The sequence below is a fragment of the Mustelus asterias genome, chromosome 22, assembly GCF_964213995.1.
Source record: "Mustelus asterias chromosome 22, sMusAst1.hap1.1, whole genome shotgun sequence".
NCBI lineage: Eukaryota > Metazoa > Chordata > Chondrichthyes > Carcharhiniformes > Triakidae > Mustelus > Mustelus asterias.
The window spans coordinates 37,739,864-37,762,014 of record NC_135822.1 but is presented as its reverse complement, the minus strand read 5'-3'; the positions used below and the strand labels follow the sequence as shown (position 1 = coordinate 37,762,014).

The following is a 22,151-nucleotide window of genomic DNA, read 5'->3' as shown; positions in this document are numbered from 1 at the left end:
CAAATATTGAACTCTTCTGCTGTAAGATTTCAGTTGAGCTACTGACGGGTCTTCATTTGTAACAGTTTAAGTTCTTGACATTTATAATAAAACCGTTAAATGTCTTTGTGGCTTTTGGCTTGTATTTTTTTACTGCAGCTTTCAAATTGGACCAGAGTGCTTATGGAGACTTGATTTGGTCTCGCGTGATAGTACTTCTCAATGTGTATGAATTCACCTTTTATTTCATGTACGTCTACCCTTAGTTTGCATTGCAAAGGGACCTCTGTTTCTAAATGAAAAGAAAGGTTATCTGTTTCCAAGCCTCTGGATTTGTTGTCTTTTAAAGCATTTGTTGGCTTTTGAAAAGCATTTAGACAGTTACATGGGTATAGAGGGATATGGGCCAAATGCAGGCAATTGGGATTAGCTTGGGGGTTTTAAAAAAAAGGGCGGCATGGACAAGTTGGGCCGAATGGCCTGTTTTCATGCTGTAAACCTCTGTGACTCTATGGAAGAACAAGGCCCCTTACCTCCATGAGCTTATTGTGAATGATTACATCAACATGATCTAAATAGAAACCTGGTTGAGGGGTGATGACATCTTCCCCTTACCTGGCTAGCCCTTTCACCTTTTGCCCTGCTGGGACTGGTGGTGGTGTTTCACCAAATCACACCCTGGTCTGACCCCAATCCACTGGCACTTTCTCTTGCTTTGAATATCTCCCCTTGCTTAAAATCCTCGCTTTCTGCCAACCACTCAGGTATCATAAATTTTCTCATGGAGGAAACTTTGCTCTCCTCTTGCCTTGGCTTCTGCACCAAGTGGCTTCATTGATGATTTTGACTCCTTATGCACTGTCTTTTCTGAGTTTGCTGCCCTCCTATCCTCCCATAATCTCTCTCTCCGTATAAACTCCTCCAGCCATATTCATGGCCAAGCCTTGACGTTGCCATCTCACGTGGCCTTGCTTTTCTCACTGGCAATGACAGAAAAGGCAGTCTGTGATCAATTAATTATATCACTCTTCACCCACATCTCCCAGCCTGACTTCCTTCTGTGTCACCCTGAGAAGAAAGTTCTCCCAATTCACTTACAATAGCATTTGCAAGATCTGTGGTAACCTTAACCCACATTCAGTGTGGCATTTCTGCAGTTACCTATCTGCCCAACTAGATCCTCACTGTTCAACTTTGCCATCATCCTCATTAAAGTTATTACTTTCTCATCCTGGCCATAGGAAATGACATCCTATGTGACTATGACAAAGGTATGTGTTCCCTCTTGTCTTGGTGACAGTCTTTAACAGTGTTGACCACACCATTTCCCTACAATCTACTGTCATCAAGCAGGATGGGACTGCACATATCTGGTTACCTACCCAGTCGTAGCCAGAGGATCGCTTGAAATGGCTTTTCTTCCTGTTCCTGGACTGACATCTCTGGTGTTTGAGGACTCTGGGTCTGTACTCGATGGAGTTTCGAAGGATGAGCTAAGGTAGGGGCTATTCAGGCAATGTTATGGAGGTGAAAACAGGCCAATTTAGTGATAGCGTGGATATGAAGTTAGAAGCTTCAGACTATTCATCAGGGAGAGGAATGGAGTTTGCTGCTTGGGAACTGAGTTTATAGTGGGGGTCAAAAAACACGCTTCAATCTTCTAAATGTATGGTTGAAGATGGTTTCCATCCATGCAGTATGAGGTGTCAGACTAGCAATCTGTCAGTTTAAAGGCAATGGAGATGCCAAGAGAGATGTGATGAGGTAGAGTTGGATGTCATCCGCATGTGCAAAAAACCTACAGCATTGAAACTTAAAGAATACTGAAAGGCCTGGATAGATTGGATATAGAGAAGATGTTTACATTTGTAGGAGAAACTAGGACCTGCGGGCACAGCCTCAGATTAAAAGGACAACCCTTTAGCACTGAGATGAGGAGGTTTTCTTCAGATGGTGAATCTGTGGAACTCATTGTCACAGAAGGCTGTGGAGGCCAGGTCATTGAGTATATTTAAGACAGAGATAGGTTTTTGATTGATAAAGGGATCAAAGGTTATGGGGTTGAGGTGATTGAATGGCAGAGTAGACTTGATGGGTCGAATGGCCTAATTCTATTCCTATACCTATTAGGTCTATTATGGTCTTTTGAGGATCCAATCTTGGCTCACTTTTATTCTTTGGGTACATGCTGCTCCATTGTAATTCCATCTGAAAATGCTGTCAGGTTTTCTTTGCACATGCTAATGACACCTAACTCTACCTCATCACATCTCTCTTGGCATCTCCATTGCCTTTAAACTGACAGATTGCTAGTCTGACACCTCATACTGCATAGATGAAAATCATCTCCAACTATACATTTGGAAGATTGAAGTGTGTCTTCGGACTCCGCCATAAACTGAGTTCTCAAGCAGCAGACTCCATTCCTGATGAATAGTCTGAGGCTCGTGACCACATCCACACTATCACTAAATTGGTCTGTTTCCACCTCCATAACATCACCTGAATTCCCCTGCCTTAGCTCATCATCTCATTCCTTTGTTACTTGTGGATTTGGCCCTTTCAAAGCATTCCTGTTTGGACTCCCATGGTGGCGCAGTGGTTAGCGCTGCTGCCTCACAGTGCCAGGGACCCAGGTTCAATTCCTGGCTTGGGTCGCTGTCTGTGCACAGTCTGCAAGTTCTCCCTGTGTCAGTGTGGGTTCCATCAGGGTCCTCTTGTTTCCTCCCACAGTCCAAAAGATGTTCTGATTAGGTGCATTGGCCATTCTAAATTCTCCCTCGGTGTACCTGAACAGGCGCTGGTGTGTGGAGACTAGGGGATTTTCACAGTAACTTCATTGCAGTGTTAATGTAAGCCCTACTTGTGACACTAATAAATAAACTTTAAAAAAACTACCCGTCATAAACTTGGTGTGATCCAAACAACTAATGCCCAAGGCCCAACATACGCTGAGTCTCATCTGTCACCCGTTTGTTTGCTGGCTACCATTGACTCCCAGTTATACAACGCCTTGATTTTTAAAATTCTCATTCTTCTCCATAACCTCAAGCTCCTGATCTTTGTTATCATCTTCAGCTCTACTGCCCTCATATTTATGTTCCTTCAATTCAGATCTTATGAGCATCATTGATCTCAATGTCTCATCATTTATAACTGCTAGATCCTAAGCTCTGATATCCCTTGCTAAACCTCTTCGCTTCTCCTTAAAATCCTACCTCTTTGAGCAAGCTTGTTTATCTGCTCTAATATCTTGTGTGGGATGTTTTGTTACATTACAAGTCCTTTTTAAATCAAAGTTGTTGTTGACATGTGGTTCAGTTTGCACAGTGCCCAACTCAATGTTGTTTCCTTAGAGCCTTACTCATGATGTCTTGGTTGAGCTTGGGGATATGTTGTGTAGGCTGGAAAAGCTTGATGCCAAAAAATGCAAAATCTGAAGAAGTTTAATTTCAAAATGTATGCAGAGTTTCCATAGTTTTCTTGTTGAAGGTTAGGTATGGATTGTCACAGATTCAAAATGTGATGTTGTGCATTCCTACCCAGAATTTGAAATACCTAGTTTCTCCTTTTTATTCTTGTTTACATTTGTCTTGGTTCAATTATGATGTTACATAAGAATTATTGTGATAGCAATACCAAGTTTCAGTTTTAACGAAACCGAGGAAGCAGACTGGTTTTATTTAAAAGCACCAGTTCAGTTTAAAATTAACAGTTTATTTATCTCAGCCAGTCTTTCCCCACTTTGAAGCTGGTGACTCTTGTGCTTTGACAAATCATGGAAGCCTTCCATATCTTGCCCTGTTCCTTGTGTGTGAGCTTACACTGTCTTGGCTAGCTATTTTCTGCAAAAAGCATCACAGGCGAGCCTGATGCATGGGATGAATAAAACTTAATCAAGTCTTTTGCTCTTTCCCCCAGTTGTTGCACCACGGCTGCTGTGGTAGATTAAACATGAATCAGGGATTGAACTAGAGAGCATTAGGCTTAATTGGCTCCATGATCCTAAGGGTGTGCCTTTATCTACTCCATTAAGGGGGAGCTCATAATTTTGCATATTTATTTCTATCTGTAGGCCCACATGTGGCAAAAAGCTGTTTCCCTGACTTCCATTGATTCAAAGTTTATGGTGTTGCTGTAGATTGGGAGTATATGTTCTAGTGGTACTTGACCAAAGTACTAGTACACATTTAATATTTTTTTAAAAAGCTTGTCTATGAAACTACACATGCAGTAGCCATGTGTAATGAGTTTAGTTTAATGTGCAAAGATGTATTGGATAGAATTGTAATCAATGCAGTGAACTGATTGGTACGTTTCTTTTGCTGTTAAATTTTTTTACTATATATAAGTTCAGTACTGCATTCCCAATTGGTGATTAGTTAGAGTGATCCCTACATTATATTGCTGAATGTTTGTTTCTTTGATCAACAAAGGGGTTGGTAATTAGAGAACACAGATTTAAGATGATTGGCAAAGGAACAGAGGAGATTTGAGAATTTTTCAAAGTTATGATCTGGACTGGCAATGGAAGCAGATTCAGTAGTTATAGACTTAAGTTTTTTAAAGTTTATTTATTAGTGTCACAAGTAGGCTTTCATTAACACTGCAATTAAGTTACTGTGAAAATCCCCTAGTCGCCACACTCCGGCATCTGTTCGGGTATGCTGAGGGAAAACTTAACATGGCCAATGCACCTAACCAGCACGTCCTTTGGACTGTGGGAGGAAACCGGAGCACCCGGAAGAAACCCACGCTACACAGAGAGAATGTGCAGACTCTGCACAGACAGTGTCCCAAGCTGGGAATCAAACGTGGGGGTCCCTGGCGCTGAGGCAGCAGTGCTAATCACTGTGCCACCGTGCCAAGGTTTCGGTCTTGATCCAGCAGTGTGTTCTCTTGTTTAAAAAAACTGGTGATACTTCTGATTTCCAGCATTGAATTTCCATCTATTGATATAGCACAAGATGAAGATTCTGATACTAATTTCATTCTACAAATGGAACTCCAACGATTAGTAGTGAAACACCTATTTAGTGGGGGAAATTGAATCAGTCAATACTTGTTGTATTTTTTAATCTTTGGCAATCGATGCAACTTCTGTATTGTCCACAAATGTTAGAAAGAGAATAAAACAAGGAATCTAGAAATTGGAGTAGAGAAGACTATTGTTAAACATTAGTTTGGCACATATATTTCCATGTGAATGAAGACCAAATGTATTAAGTGCTTGCCCACTACCTTTCGGGGAAAAAATAATTGCCAAGCAAGTGTCAAAAGTTTGTTAGACCTATTGCAATATAGAATAGATTGTGAATTTTGACTAAGGAGAACATTTTAAAAAGAAAAGGGTTAGGATTGAATTGAAAAGTTTAATTTTCTTATTTGACCTATTTCTTAACCTATTTGAAGTATGATGTAAATTTGAATGCAAATTCAATTTAATTAGAAGGCAGCCATTGTACCTAATAAATCGGTTCTGATAAATGCTAATAAATTGCACTGTGCTTTTTGGTGGGAGGACTATGCATCAAAGTGTCATTACGTTTGACTTTTCACGAATGGCGTATTTTTCGGGCAGCTTTCTGTTGAGTTGGAAACTAAATTTTGCAGCATAAAACTTTTTGTGACAAAATCTTTTATTGCTGTTTGTGAGCAGTGCTGCTGTATTGTGTATTTGTGGCCTTGTAAATAAAATTATATGTTTGAAAGCTCACCAGGAAGTGATGTATGAAGTTTGTGCAATCCAAGCATATTACCTAATGCCCATTTAGAAGCACTTCCCCACCCCCAATATTCTGACTTTGCTCCATAATTGTATTGCACCTTTGGAGATGGGTGGGAAGAATGGTATTGTGTATCTGTATTCAGCTGAAGATTGGACTAGGTGATCAGCAGTTACCAGTCATATTTTTTTCATGGGATGTGGGCATTCTGGCTATGCCAGCATTTATTGTCCATCCTTTATTACCCTTGAGAAGGTGGTGGTGAGCCACATTGGACTGCTGCAGTCCATGTGGTATATGTGCACCCAAAGTGCTGTTAAGAAGCAGGCTCCAGGATTTTGACCCAGCAACATTGAATGAGTTGTGGTCTCGTTCCAAGTCAGGATGGTGTGTGACTTGGAGGGGAATTTGCAGGTGTTCCATGCATCTGCTGTCCTTATGCTTCGAGTTGGTAAAGTTTGCAGATTTGAACGGTGCTATCCAAAGGAGTCTTTGTGAGTAGCTGCAGTGAATCTTGGAGATGGTACACACTGTGCATTGGTGGTGGAAGGGGTGAATATTGAAGGTAGTGGATGGAGTGTCAATCAAAGGGCAGTCCTGGATAGTGATGAACTTCTTGAATGTTCTTGGAGCTGCACTCATCCACTTGTGCATTGTAGATGGTAGACAGGCCTTAGCTTTCAGCAGGTGAGTTATTCACTGCAGAACCTCTGACCTGCTCTTGTAGCCTTTTATATGGCTGGTCCAGTTAAGTTTCTCGTCAATGGTAACCCCCAGGATGTTGATTGTACTTGGTAGAGCTGTTCCAGAGTACATAGTTCTTTACTCGGTGATTATTCTAGAACAGCCAAGAGGTGAGGAGACACCATGTGATGGGCCTCCATTGTACATTTTGAATTAACAAGGAGAGAATATTTTGAGCAAAAAGCTGCTTTTTTTTCTTCTTCCTCAGCTGTGGTTCACCATTAAGAGTGAAATACTAAATTTGTGCCGGATACTTTTACCCAAACTTTTTCTTTTTTTGTCGGAAATTTCCTGATATTTTCTTTGCCCTCACGCTGATTTATGTTCTGGAGATTGATATGATATCCTTAAACAGTTAATCATTGAATCATACCAATTGTGCTCCTTGGCTTGCCTTGTATATCCGAGCATTTGAATAGTATGGGAAGAGACCTAATTATGTTTGCCTTTGAGGAACAGACTGCCCTTCCTAGTTATTAATTGGAGATGTGTGGTGTTTTCCAGAATACATCTTAATGGTCAGTCTTTGCTCAGTGGAATGCTCCCATCTGAGTTGAAATTCCACTCTCGAGAGTTGAGTGCATAACCTAGAGACTGACAGTTCATTGCAGTCAAGAGGGAGTTTTGCCTTGCCAGAGGTGTCATCTCTTGAGTCAAAAACACTCGGGTGGATGTAAAAGATCCTTACGCACTTTTTCAAAGAGGAGCAAATGAGTTTGTCTTGTGTCATGACTAACTTATCTTTCAATCAACATCACTTGCAGATGAAGTGACATCATTGATGTTTATGGTACTTTGCATTGTGCAAATTGGCTGACGTCAAATCAGTGACAACATTTCTGAAGTAATTTATTGGTGGTTAGGGACATTGAGGATGTGCAAAGTGCTATACAGGTGTAGAATAAATTTTCTTTCTTGTATGCCATACAAAGGGGAGGCAATGGCCTAGTGGTATTATCGCTCGACTATTAATCCAGAAACTCAGATAATGTTCTGGGGGCCTGGGTTCAAATCCCGCCACGGCAGCTGGTGGAATTTGAATTCAATAAAAAATATCTGGAATTAAGAGTCTACTGATGACCATGAAACCATTGTCGATTGTTGGAAAAACCCATCTGGTTCACTAATGTCCTTTAGGGAAGGAAATCTGCCATCCTTACCTGGTCTGGCCTGCATGTGACTCCAGAACCACAGCAATATGGTTGACTCTCAACTGCCCTCTGAAATGGCCCAGCAAGTCACTCGGTTGTACTGCAGCGATTCAAGAAGGCAGTTAACCACCACTTTCTCAAGGGCAACTAGGGAAGGGCAATAAATGCTGGCCAGCCAGCGATGCCCATGTTCCACGAATGAATAAAAAAATGATAAAGTTGAATGTTATTTAAAATATCATGAGGAAAATAAGGCAATCAATACATTTATTTGTTAGTTTTCCCTTCAAGTTGAAAATGTCTCTAAACAATAATCAAAAGTTCAATTAAACCCAATGTTTTATGCTAAGACTCTGAATGTTTACAGAAGCTTACAGAACTTACTTTGGGTCCAAAGTAAGTTTGAAATTTGGACTTATTAGACATCCCATTGGAAAAACTATTTTTGCATCATGGGCAAAACAATTAAATTATTCTTGATCAATACCTTATTGACAGTTGCAAAGATATACCCTTGTGTTAAAATTTCCATTTTTAAAGCCAAAATATAAGGGTTATATTCTGTGTGTAAGGTTGAATAAATTGTGGTTCTTCAGGAAAATTTAGATAATTGACTAATGGATTGTGTAGCCCTGTATGCAGCCAGATCAGTTTTCCCCTTCCAATCCTTATGTCACCCCTAGATAGATTCAGATGTCTCTTATCTTTAAAAACAGCTATCAATTTTTTGTGCTCTTGTTTATTTGACAGTGGCTGTAGTATTAACCTGCCTAAGGGCAGCTCCTTTGCTCATTCTCCACACCTCATGTTCTTGCTCTTTTCTCTTCAGTTGCTCATCGGAGCTACCAATTTTCCATTTCAAGTTGCTTAACATTACTCTCTTTTGCCATTTTGGTCCACGTCTCTCAAAACCTCTTTCAAGCATCTTCTTCAGCAAGTTCCCCTGCCTTGTAATATGACCAATCCAACCTTGATGATATTCACTAACGATCTTTCCTCCTCTACTATGTTCAGAGCCTTTTGTCTTCTTTCCAGCCGACCTGCTCCATCCTTCTCTAGATTTCACAGATCAATTAACTTGGGGAGATTGAAGTTGCTTTTTAGTATGGTGTGGGTTGTTTTATTTAGAATGTTGTGGATTGTCTCCGCTGCTGTGGTGAAATTTGGCACAGCTGTCAAATGTGAGCAGTGTTTTCAGAGCAGCTTGTTGGATGTCAGTTGGCCTGAAGCCGCCTCATTGAGGTAGAATCTATTTATAAAAAGGAAATCAGCTCCTTAGAGTAGCATTTTAGCAGGAAAATGTCTCAAGGAAGAACTGGGTAATTGTAATGTTGACATAACACAGCTCGACAGGTCTGTGCTTCATATGTGTTTGGAGAGTACATTCTTTTCCCATTGCTAGTCTAGCTCTGATTTCTTTCAAAGTAACCATTCTCTGATAAGATACTTCCCAGGTGCTTAAACTGTGGTACCTAGTCTAACAGGCGACAATTTATTTTAACTTTTGCTTTCCCACCATTATTTCTTTCAATTTTCAGGATTTTAGTAATTTTTTTACATTTTCATTCTGTAAACTTTCACTATTTCAATCATTCTGTCCATTGTACATGTATTGAAAACAAAACAGTGAGCTAAGATGCATGACTTTTTAAAAATTCATTTATGGTATCTGGATGTTGTTGGCTAGATTAGCATTTTTTGCCCATCTCTAATTACCCTTGAGAAAGTGGTGGGGAGCTGCCTTCTTGAGCCACTGCAGTTCCTGAGGTGTACGTACACCCACAGTGCTGTTAAAGGAGGAGATCCAGTGTTTTGACCCAATGACAGAGAAGGAATGGCAATATATTTCCTGTACATTTCCTGTGTGGCTTTTTTCCTGTATTTCCTGTATATTTCCTGTATATTTCCTGTGTGGCATTTGCTACCAAATAAACCTGTTGGACTTTAACCTGGTGTTGTTAAACTTCTTACTGTGTTTACCCCAGTCCAACGCCGGCATCTCCACATCATGAATATATTTCCTGACCAGGATAGATAGTGTGACGTGGAGGGGATGGTGTTCCCTGGTATTTGCTGCTCTTGACTTTCTAGATGGTAGTGGTCATGGTACTGACCGAACAAGAGAGACAGAGTGTGGACTGCAGTACAGAGAATTGGAAGAACTACAAAGAAAAAAGAAAAACAGACATTGTTTATGAGAAAACAGAGGAATTGGTAGTCGAGGTGGTATGTTGCTTATAGAACCTGAGGCAATAAAGAATAAATGATGAAAGTATATCAAAGACCTGTATGACGAAGATGGCAAGGTAATAGAACAAGAACCAGAGAAAGAAGAAGGCATTTCCTAGGGTGATTTTAGGATTGAATCACCTGGAGTTTGAAATATTTAGAGCTATAAAAGAACTGAAGACAGGAAAGATAGAAGGATATGATTGAATCCCTGTAGAAATGATAGAAAGCAACGAGAATTGATTACCGTGTAGTTCAGGTGTATAAAATCATGAGGGGCATAGATAAGATGAATGCCAAAGACAGGCAATTGGGACTAGCTGGGAGGGCACCATGGTCAGCATGGAGTGGTTGGGCTAAAGGGCCTGTTTCCATGCTGTATTACTCTATGACTATGTAGAAGGAGATCTATGCTAAGAGAGAATGACCAGAAGCCTTTTTGAGAAATACAGTTGTCCACTGGAGAAAAAGGTAAATACACCAAACTGTGAGGAGCATAGCACCATGACTTTGATCACATATGCAACCAAAGTTATAGCTTGCAAGTCAAAGCGTGCTATTACATTGGCTGTAATCAATTTGGTTTTGAAAGGGATAAAAGCAAAACCATGCTGGAATTAAAACAAAAACAGAAAATGCTGCAAAATCTTAGCAGGTTTCCCATCATCTATGAAGAGGATATAGAGCCAATGTTTTGAGTCAGATGACCCCCATCTCTGATGAAGGGTCATCCTGAATCAGAATGGTGGCTCTATTTTCTCTCCAAGATGCTGTTAGACCTGCTGAGATTTTCCAGATTTTCTGATATGGTTTTGAAAGGATTTGTGGAGCTAGAGAGGCTATATAGTATGTTAACAGTGCAAAGTGAAAAAGCTTTTGACCTGATGAACTGAAACAAAAGTTGTTGCAAGTGCTGGAGGTGGTTTCTTGGAGAAATAGAAGAATGTTTATAGCTCTACATGGGTCAGACTTCTACAATCAGGACAAAATTTGGTGAAACAACTGGACATAATTGGGCAAGGGCTGAGGCAAGGCTGCCTGCTCTCATCATTTGACAGAAATGTTTGCAATGATTTATTCCTATCCCAACTGGCAATTTTTTGATTTGATTTATTATTGTCACATGTATTAGTATACAGTGAAAAGTATTGTTTGTTGCGTGCTATACAGACAAAGCATACCATTCATAGAGAAGGAAACAAGAGAGTGCAGAATGTAGTGTCACAGTCATAGCTAGGGTGTAGAGAAAGATCAATTTAATGCGAGGTATGTCTATTCAAAAGTCTGAGGCAGCAGGGAAGAAACTGTTCTTGAGTTAGTTGGTGCATGACCTCAGACTTTTGTATTTTTTTCCCCCAACGGAAGAAGGTGAAAGAGAGAGTGTCTGGGGTGCGTGGGGTCCTTAATTATGCTGGCTGCTTTGCCGAGGCAGCGGGAAGTGTAGACGGAGTCAATGGATGGGAGGCTGGTTTGTGTGATGGATTGGGCTACATTCACAATCTTTGTAGTTTCTTGTGGTCTTGGGCAGAGCTGGAACCATATCAAGCTGTGATAAACCAGAAAGAATGCTTTCTATGGTGCATCTGTAAAAGTTGGTGAGACTCGTAGCTGACATGCCAAACTTCCTTAGTCTTCTGAGAAAGTAGAGGCATTTGTGGGCTTTCTTAACTATAGTGTCGGCATGGGGAGACCAGGACAGGTTGTTGGTGATCTAGACACCTAAAAACTTGAAGCTTTTGACCATTTTTATTTCGTCCCAGTTGATGCAGACAGGGGCATGTTCTCCTTTACACTTCCTGAAGTCGCTGACATTGAGGGAGAGATTATTGTCATCGCACCAGTTCACCAGATTCTCTATCTCATTCCTTTACTTTGTCTCGTCATTGTTTGAGATTCAACCCACTACAGTGGCGTCATCAGCAAACTTGAAAATCAAGTTGGAGGGGAATTGGCTACACATTCATCAGTGTATAAGGAGTATAGTAGAGGACTGAGAATACAGCCTTGTGGGGCATCTGTGTTGAGGATTATTGTGGATGAGTTGTTGCCTATCCTTACTATTTGTGGTCTGTAAGTTAGGAAGTTCAGGATCCAGTCGCAGAGGGAGGTGCCGAGGCCCAGGCCACTGAGTTTGGAGATGAGTTTCTTCCCTGATGAGCTCAGTGCATTCTATGCCCGTTTTGAGCAAGAGGTCAGCGACAGCATGCCCTCCACCCTGGAAGCCTCAGATGAATCTATATCTGAGGTGACCGTTGCAGATGTCAGAGCAGCCTTCTCAAAGGTCAACCCACTGTAAGTGACTGGCCCGATGGGGTACCTGGATGAGCACTCGGATCCTGCACAGATCAGCTGGCGGGGGTATTCACAGACATCTTCAACCTCTCTTTACAACAGTCTGAGGTCCCTTTCTGCTTTCAGGGATTGAGCATTGGTATTGCAATATGACGATTACTGCAATTACACAAGTTTCTTATTAAACAGTATAAATAATCTGGACACAACTGTAATATTCAGGTGAGTGATTTTAACAATGGTGACTCTGGTATGCAATCTACGGCGTTTACTATTTGTTTGGTTACCTTTTATTCACCTTAGATACTATGTTAATGTTTCAGAAATATCTTTTAATTGTACTACATTTTACCCATTGAGTTGTGTAAAAGATCTATTCATTTCAATTTTGATGTTCAATAGATCCCCGAGCCGCGGCAGTTTTTTTGGGGGAGTATCTAATTTCCCACTACTCTTTGTGTGAAGAAGTATGTTCTGGTATCATTGCTGAATAGCCCAGCTTCAATTTTAGTATCATGCTCCTTGTTCTGGACTCCTGCACCAGAGGAAATAGTTTCTCTCTGTCAGAGGAGTTTATAGAATCAAGAATCTTCAAACCTCAGCTAGATTATCTTATCTTCCATAACCAAGGAAATGTTAGCTTTGCAACCTGTTCTCAATATTTGTCCCCTTCAGCCTCATCTATGCTACAAAGGCCAGTGTATCTTTCCAGGTATGTGGTGCCCAAAACTGAATGCAGGACTCTAGATGCGGCCTGATCAGAGCTCTGTATAGCTATAACATGACTTCACTGCTTTTGTATTCTTGAAATAAAGGCAATCATTCCATTAGCCTTCAACATTATTTTTTGGAATTCCACTTATTAGCAATTTCTCTACTTGGGCATCCAAATTTCATTACTACTCCACAGTTCTAAGTAGTCTGGCCATTTAGAACATCCTCGTTTATTTTATCTCACACTTTCACACATTGAACACATCAGTCACAGTTTTGCTATTAAATCAATCAATATCTTGTTGCAACTTTTCACGTTCATTGACATGATTTACTGTGATATCTAATTGATATCAACAGCAAACCAGGTAAGGGTGGCAGATTTCCTATCCTAATGGGTTCTTGCGACGGTCGACGATGGTTTCATGGTCATCGTTAGACAGATTTTTGTTGAATTCGAATTTCACCATCTGCTGTGGTGGATTTGGAGCCCGGATCCCCAGAGCCATTCCATTGGGTATCTGGATTACTAGTCCAATGACAATACCATTTGCCACCGCCGTCCTGATAGTAGTGAAATGCTGATACCAAGTGCAGATTCCTGGGTGACACCACAAGTCACCCAGGAATCCCACCAATTTGAGTACATACCCATCATCCATACTTTGTTCTATTTCCTATATAATTTCCCATCCAGGCAAAAAGGTTGCTTCCAATTCCACATGCTCTCACCTTTGTTAATAGTCTGCTGTGCAGAGCCTTGCCTAATGCCTTCTGGAAGTCTTTGCATAGGCACTCCCTCAAACTGTTATTTCGTCAAATAATTTGTTTGATGTAACTTGCCTGTTTACAATCCATTCTAGCTCTCTCTGGTTAACCTGTATTTGTCCTCGGGCTCAGCTTTGAGGCTGCATACAGTTTCTGTTTTAAAAAAAATATTTCCCAATCTTTACCTTTGCCTAGCTGGGCTACACACAATGTATGGCTTAGAGAGCTGATGTGCCATCTTCCAGATCTTTAACTGTATCCTGTCAACTACTAAGAGGTAGATTGGGGAGCTTAAGAATGCTTTGTCATATTGATCCCTCCTGCTTTTGGGAACACCTGGCTTCTATTTGATGTCCTCATTTAATTAAATTAACAATTGAATGGTTATCCCATCACACTGTGCTCCAGCTTTTATGAAGGTGCAGTAGTGGTCCAAGTGCCACAGCTAGGCTATTAGATCAACAACTTTTATGATGAGTTTAAACTTGATCTCGTCAGTTTGTGAAATTGAATTCAATAATAGGCTTCAAAACAAAATGATCACTGGAACTAATTCAAAAGCAAAGTAGTGTAGCTGCTGGAAATCTGAAATAGAAACAGAAAATGGTGGAAGTAAGAGATCTGACAGCATCTATGGAGAGAGAACTGAGTTAATGTTACAACTTGACAAAATGTTATCAACTTGAAATATTAACTCTGCTTTTCACAGATGCAGACTTACCTGCTGAGTATTTCCAGAATTTTCTGAGGACTGTCTGATTGTTGTAAAATGCATTTGGTTTACATAGGTTCTTCAAAGAAGACACCATGCCACCACTTTTGGCCTGGCTACACATGACACCAACCCCACAACATATGATTGATTCTTTATGCTTTCTGAAGTGGCCTGTCATTTGTAAAGAAAGTTTGGGCAAGGATACACAGCATTGTCAGTGCAATGAACACAAAAAAGTGTGGCCTGTTGTGATGCAAACACTGACCTATTCTCTTCCAAAGAATATATTTCTGTTCTGCATTTAATTTTTATGGTAGCTAGTTACTGGGATATTTTAAGTGGAAGCAGTTGTGAGCTTTGAGATTTCTTCTCTCCTTTTACTTGTCATTCGGACAAGAGATGAGTATACAACAGGGTGACACGGTGGCACAGTGGTTAGCATTGCTGCCTCACAGCACCAGGGACCTGGGTTCAGTTCTGGCCGGTGGGGGGGGAGGCGGAGACGGAGACTGTGTGGAGTTCTCCCCGTGTCTCTGTGGGTTTCCTCCGGGTGCTCCGGTTTCCCCCTCAGTCCAAAGATGTGCAGGTTAGCTGGATTAGCCATGCTAAATTGTCCTTTAGTGCTAGGGGATTATTAGCAGGGTAAATATATGGGGATAGGGTGGGATTGTTGTCAGTGTAGAAGGAGAATGACGTCCTTCTGCACTGTGGAACTCTACGTTTCTATGAATGTTTCTGAGTTCCCCATCAAAGTCCCAAAAAAGTGGCCATTTGTTCAAATAGAGGGATGTATAATGATCACTTCTCTCAACCTGTTGGTTATGTTTATGAAGATTCAAATGCTATCCATTAATGTTGTATCTATCTCCCTGGAAGCTTTAACTGATAACTGCTGAAAATGGATCTGGGAGTTCCTAAAAGAAACTTACAAGTGAAAAGAAAATTCTCTTGAACTCAGATATGAGAATTTGGCTGCATAAAATTATTGCAATCTCTTGCCATATGTCTTTCACTCAGTTTGACCATATTCCTAGGTGAATGCAGTGAGTACAGATGCATGTATTAATGTAAAATTCTAATTTAAAGGGATCCCAAAATTGACACATTTGGTGTTCATTTCAGAAAATAGTTTTAAATGTCAGAGAAACTGAGTATTGTGCATCAATTTTATCTGATTTAATTTATGTATATACTCAAATTTGCTTAAAAAGTTTTCACCTAAACTTAACTTGGCTTTTTTCTGCTTATCATAAAAATCAAAGGCATGTTTGATGGACTTTTTCCAGTTTGTATCGCAACGGATTGCAGAAAGCATTAAGTATTGTTTTTATAGAAGGCTGCTTTTTGCAGTGAGCTCATAACTTTGGGAATATCATGAATTGTCATGCATTATATTTGTAATTCTTATCTGCCAGCCAGCCAGTAAAACTGACAACTTGTCAGTTGATTATTTAGACTTGAGTATGTGCTTGAATTCCTTAAGATGCACTGTTGAGTATGTGTATGGGTGCCTGGTGAGACTCTTGCCCTCGTTGTGCACTGGCCAAATTAAGCTTGATTGGATTCAAACTGACTGAATTAATCGAGTCACCATCTCTCTCTCCTCATGCTGTGATACTGCTGTCTATTATCAGCACTGTGTTTTCTTTTAAATTTCCAGCAATTTTTTTCCCTCTATGTTTGGCCAAGATATTGGCGAATCAATGTGATGGCATGTTTTGACTGAATTTTGGTGTAATTGGCTTAGACCGGGCTTCAGCGAAAATGCAAAAGGAACTAGGCTTCTTTAAAAAGTACCAGATGTTTTCACTCAAGTGCAACCAACACCCCGTTATTGTTGCACTCGCTCATGTAAAATCCATTGGAATTTAAGTGATATCCCTGTACAACATTTGGATGCTGTGACGATAGTGTAGTAATCCAGTCTAAAACTTCAAGAATCTAATGTTTTCATTGTACTAGTCATGCATTTAATGTGGTAAACAGAATGTAATCATGCAACAGCTAGTGAGTTTTCAGTGTTTGCCTGTGAATTTGGTGCAATATTCAGTTGGACAGGTGCCGCTTGGTGTTTAGTTTGTGGTCATAGCTGCTTTAGGAGATTTTTAAAAAGGTTTTAATTTCATTTGTGTTAACAAGGGAATATCAGATTTTTCCTCAGCAATAATGTATAAATTATCAGCTGTTATCCTTGGGGACATCTGTACAAATTTGTGGTATTTGATTTTATAGCTATGTTTGGAGGTGCTGTCAGAATCTTATAAATTGGTTTTGATGTTTTTGGAAAGGATTCCAATTTTTCTCCATTTACTTAATGGTTCCATAGTTTTAATGCTTCAACTTTGATTTGGAGCAAAAATATAGACTAATTTAAAACGCTCAAAACTGTCCATCTGTTGGGATAGATTTTTTTTGAGTGACCACTTGTAACAAGTTTGAGATAGAAAACTACGCACAGTCATAGCTTGCAACCTGTTAGAGGATATAGTGTCCTGTCTGTTTCTGGAATGATTAGAAGTTTGTATACTATTGGGATTGTAGCTGCCAAAAGCGTAAATCTGTTTGGGCATTGTAATGGCTAGGTGAATATCAGTGGAGAAAACGAACCTTGAAAATGTGTTTGTTCTAAGTGTTGTATACGAGTCCCAGTGGATTATTGAGACTCTTTCCCCACTTATGCACTGACTATGTTAAATTTGATTGAATTTCGCAGGTCTGAATTGATCAAATTGCTGATTTTGAACTGCAACTAACTTTTTATTCATAGGATATGGGCATTACCGACAAGTCCGCATTTATTGCACATCCCTAATCGTCCTTGAAAGTGGCATTGAGCAACCTTCTTGAACCACTGCAGTCCGTGTGATATAGGAACATTCAAATTATTGTTAGGAAGCAAGTTCCAGGATTTTTGCCTAGTGACGGTGAAGAAACGCCAGCATGTTTCTAGGTTCGAATGTTGTGGGACTTGAGGAACTTGTAGACGTGGTGTTCCCATGTTCCCGGTGCCCTTGTACTTTTAGATGATAGAGATTGAGGCTTTGCAAGGTTCTGTTGAAGCTTTGATGAGTTAATGCAGTACATTTTGTAGGTGGTACACACCAGAATCAGTTTGCTGGTGACTGAGGGAGTATATATTTAAGGTGGTGGATGGGATGCCAATCGAGCTTTGTCCTGATGGATGTAAATAATATGATCTGTACATAAAGCAAACTAACCTTGTAATGGCTGCATTGAAATGGACACTGATGTCATTTCCATACACTCTTGGAGTTTCAGTCACCAGACGTTTGGGGAAATGTCATCCAATCACTTTGCTTAGGCTCAATTGCTCGTTGAAAAAGATATTCAGACAGTCTGACTCATCAGGGAAGGATAGCAACTTTTGGAACAAAATGTGGAGAGGATAAAAACAAGAATGAGAAAGGTGTGTAGAGTGGAGGAGAGAAGATGGGTGGCTATCTGAAGGGTGGAGAGAGACTGAAAGGAAAGTTCAGAGCAGGAGCACCCAGAGCAACCTGTCTGAGATTTGAAGCTCCAGGTTCCTGTAGAGAAATTGAGGATTCTGGGTATCAGCAGACAAAAGATAGCTGATTCAGTCCCAGAGATGGTGCGTGCTTTGGGATGACATTATAGCACTGAGGGAGTTAATTTTTAAGTAATGGATGGGGTGTCAATCAGATGGACTGCTTTGACCTGGTTATGACCTTCTTGAGTGCTGTTGGAGCTGCACTCATCTCGGCAAATGGAGAGTATTTCATCACCCTCCTGATTTCTAGGAGGTGGCTTTGGGAGATGAGTTGCCAAATACCTGGCCTCTCAGCAACTCTTGCAGCCAAAGTACTTGATTAGATCTGCAGAATTTCAATGTTGACTTCCAGGATGTTTATGCTGGGTTGAGGTGTGGGTTTGAAGGTGATAATTGCCATCATCAAAAGCGCTTAATGCAACCACTGGATGAATCACAAATGTTTTACATAGTGTACACTTGTCAAGTGTAGTTACTGTCCTAATGTAAGAAATGCGACAGCTTATTTTGCACACAGCAAAATTCCGCAAACAGCAATGTGAAAATGACCAGTTAATTTTTTGATATTTTGATTCGAGGAGTAACTATTGGCCAAGATACAGGGGGATAACTTCCCTGTTGCTCTTCATAGTTTTAATTCTTTTGTGGAATGTGAGTGTCACTGGCAAGGCTGGCATTTGTTTCTCATCCCTAATTGCCTTGAAGAAAGGGTGGACTTCCACAGGATATTTACCTCCACCTGAGCAGGCAGGTGGGGCCTCACTTTAATGTTTCATCTGAAAGAGGGCATCTTTAACAATGCAGTGCTCCATCAGTGCTGCAGAGGAATGTCAGCCTGTATTCTGTGTTTAAGCCCCGGAATGGGGCTGAGCCACAGCTGACTCTCTGAAATGGGAGGTGGTTACAATCCCTCCTGTTGGTCATTTTGTTGGTGCTTTTATGACGTGAATGTTACTTTCCATGAGGCACCCTAAACCTGAATGTTGTTCAGGACTTGCTGCAAGTGAGCACAGGCTTCATTATCTGAGGAGTGTGAATGGAACTTTGCATTGCAATCATCAGGGAACATCCCCATTTCTGATCTGATGAGGGAGGGAATGTCATGATGAAGCAGCTGAGGATGGTTGGGCCAGGGGCACTGTGATACTTTGTCTCAAAACTCCATTTTGATAAGGCATAAGCTTTAGAATTCTTTACAGGATTGCTGAATCCAGGTTGCTTGGACATTCATTTGCATGACTTCTGACCTCGGCAGTAGCAGCCATCAAAAAAATCAACAACCTAATGGGAATGGAGAAAATTGGGAATATCTCTATCTTTGTTATTACCTAATTGAAGCAGAATTGGATGGCTGAGAATAGCTGGCTTTGTCTACAATTGACCTTAAAAATTAGGTGAGAAGTCACACATTTAAAAGACAAGAGCAGAAAAAGTCTTTGTGTGTGTGTGTGTGTGTGTGTGTGTGGGGGGGGGGGGAGGAGTTTTACTCCCAAGTTGAAATATCCCAAAATTGACAGTATTGGGATTCGCAGTCACAGGTGCTCCTTCTGGAGGTAGAAAATGAAAACTTGGCATCTCTCTTTGTGTGTCTCGCTGCATGGCAGTGAGAATGGCTGGACTGCCTCATTCTTTCAACTGATAAACGTTGAGTTTATGGTTGCAGTGGTGAGGAAGGCTGCTTCTTGTGGGAGAAAATTATTTAAATTGCCAAATATATATAGCATAGGTTGTTAGTTTGAGTTTTGGTTCTTGGAGTGTGAAGTGTCCTTAACATCATACATCAATGCTGTAAGAATCCTGCTCTTGTACTGTACATTTATATCATAGTTTTACTGTTGAAACTTAATGGGGTTTGTGTCTGTTACCATATTCCCTAATGTTCTTACTGCTGCCTGCCTGCCTTGATCGGGAGTCAGAAATGACAGATGAAGAATGCTTCCTTCCATTTTTTCCAACCAGAATGAGAAATGAGAAGGAGGCACTGAGCAAAATTCCACAAGTGCAGCTGTAACTTGCCTAAGGGAGTAACTTCTGTGATGTAATTTCATAAAACTATGCAGCAGTTCTGTTAAGACTTGGTTTTTGTTGAGTTGATGTTCTGTTCATTTGATTCTCATTGTAGTGGGGTAAGTTTAGGCCAAAAACCTTTTCTGTTGAATGGTGATTCTGCAAACGTTTCTTTCGTCATCTATATATCTCATTTAAAAGCATAATCTCATACCAGTTTATCACCGGCTAGATTTAGCCCTGTAATGTGAATCTGCCCAGACTTTAATTGGTTGTTAGATTATTGTATAAATTGACAAGGGTCCCTTCTTAGGGAGACCTATCCATTCTTCTGATTTAGCCTGTTTAATTTTGAAAGTTTGACCTGCTCTACATTGAGACTGTTTGAGTTTTCATGCTTTCCATTTTAATGTAGCTACTGATTTGCAAAGTAGTTCATTAAGCACAACTGATTCAGTGTTTGGATCTCTGCAGATTTGTTAAACACTCTGTCCTTCTACTTCCCATGCTTTTCCTCTCAAATCACCATCTGATTTTTTGATTTTTTCTCCTGCTCCTTTTAGATCACTGTGTAGCTCGTATCATTTCCTGCATAAAAGGGGATGAGCAAAACTGGCAAATATAGGTGAAGGATTGTGAAAGTCAGGGACAAGAGAAGACCATCTCTATTGAAACCCATCTCTCTCTCATCCTAATTCTTCCTTCAGAACATGTGGTGAGGGACTGGAAGAAGAAATGGAGATGGGGAAGTGATTAAAGACAGGTAGAAATGTTACTTTAGGTGACACGGGCAAGATTGTGAAGGATGGAGGGGAAAATTTAAAAGGAGGGGAGTTGTATAGGCTGAAATTGAAGCAAAATATCTGCGCAGACACATTGGAAAGAGGAAGGAAGTTAAGAAATTGATGGAAGGTTGCCATGAATCTTAGAAGGACTGTAGGCAGCAAATACTGAAAGATAAGAGGCTAGAGGATGCAGCTGTTTTAGGTGTTCAAAGGACAAAAAAGGTTAGGTTTCTGTTAGGGCCAGGATGTCATTGGGTTTGTTGAGATATTGGATGTGAATTTCTTTCTTATGAGGCAAGAATTGCACATTCTGTAGGATGGTAAGGAGCTGTGCAGTAGATGAACAGATCCAAAGTGTAGGCAGTGTGTTGATTTGTATTTGTGATTTTTGACAATTTATCCTAGTATTCTATTAGCTATGTGGTTGTTTTGACACATTGTCTGGACATGAAATATAACCTGTCTATTCCACCAAGTTTAAAAAGACGAGAGAAGACTAGGTAAATTATAAAGTCACAATTATATGGTGCAAATGTAAATTTGTCATTCATATTCGGCGCTCAGAAAATAAGCTCTGTCCGGCCTTGGATCATTTTGAGTTCCAAGACTAATTTGATTGTGGTTCCTCGTGGTATTGTGTGTGAAAGCTGGATGAGGTGTGAATTTATTCAAAAGTGATCACATTCAACATGCTGTTGCTTTTCATGCTGGCTTGATTGATACTTATGCACATCATTACGATCTAATAAGTGCCATACAAGAAGTAATTGGGCAATTCTTCAGTTCTCTCAGATTTATCATATTTCCAGATAGCTTTGCCTAAATAACCTCCATTAGTGTCAATGGGTCAGCTTGCATCAACACGTATTAAAAGATTGTTTAAAGGCCTAAGAATCTCAATGAGTGAACTCCAAAAACAATTTAACGCATCAACAAACATTAAGTACCACATTCCTGAATTTATCTGAGTGCACTTCTTTCTTATAAATATTTTGTAGTTTAGCCCAAAAAGAATGCATGCTGGCGTGTATCATTTCAGTGCTGGCAAGTTGGAAGTGTAGACAAATTGTACTCTATTAGTATAATAAATACTTTTATTATTTCATAATTCATGCCTTCCACCTGCCCCTTTATTCTTCCCTCCCCTCCCCCTTTTTCTGCCTCTGTACTCAAAAACTTATTGGCTCAGAGTTTGTGGTGAAATGATGGTTCTCACTGCTGACAAAAGTTTACTGGAACTAAAAATTAAGTCAGGGAAATTTGAGCAGAATTATTTTTTAAAAGAATTATAAAATTATACATCTTTCTAAAAAGTGAGAGAGACTTCCTCATATTGCGCTTTTCACAACCTCAGGGCATCCCAAAGCACTTTACAACCAGTGATGTACTTTTTGAAGTGTATACACTGTTGTAATCTTGGAAACGGGATAATCTGTGATGTTGATTGAGGGATAAACTTTAGCCAGGATATCCTTGCTCTCCTTTGAAATAGCACCATGGGATTTTTTTGTA

General features: G+C 40.2%; 1 protein-coding gene across 10 annotated transcripts in view; it reads left to right on the top strand.

The window, feature by feature from the left end:
• LOC144510004 (eukaryotic translation initiation factor 4 gamma 3-like) overlaps positions 1-22,151 on the top strand; it is a 357,463-nt gene that overhangs the window by 3,308 nt on the left and 332,004 nt on the right. The window lies entirely within an intron of this gene.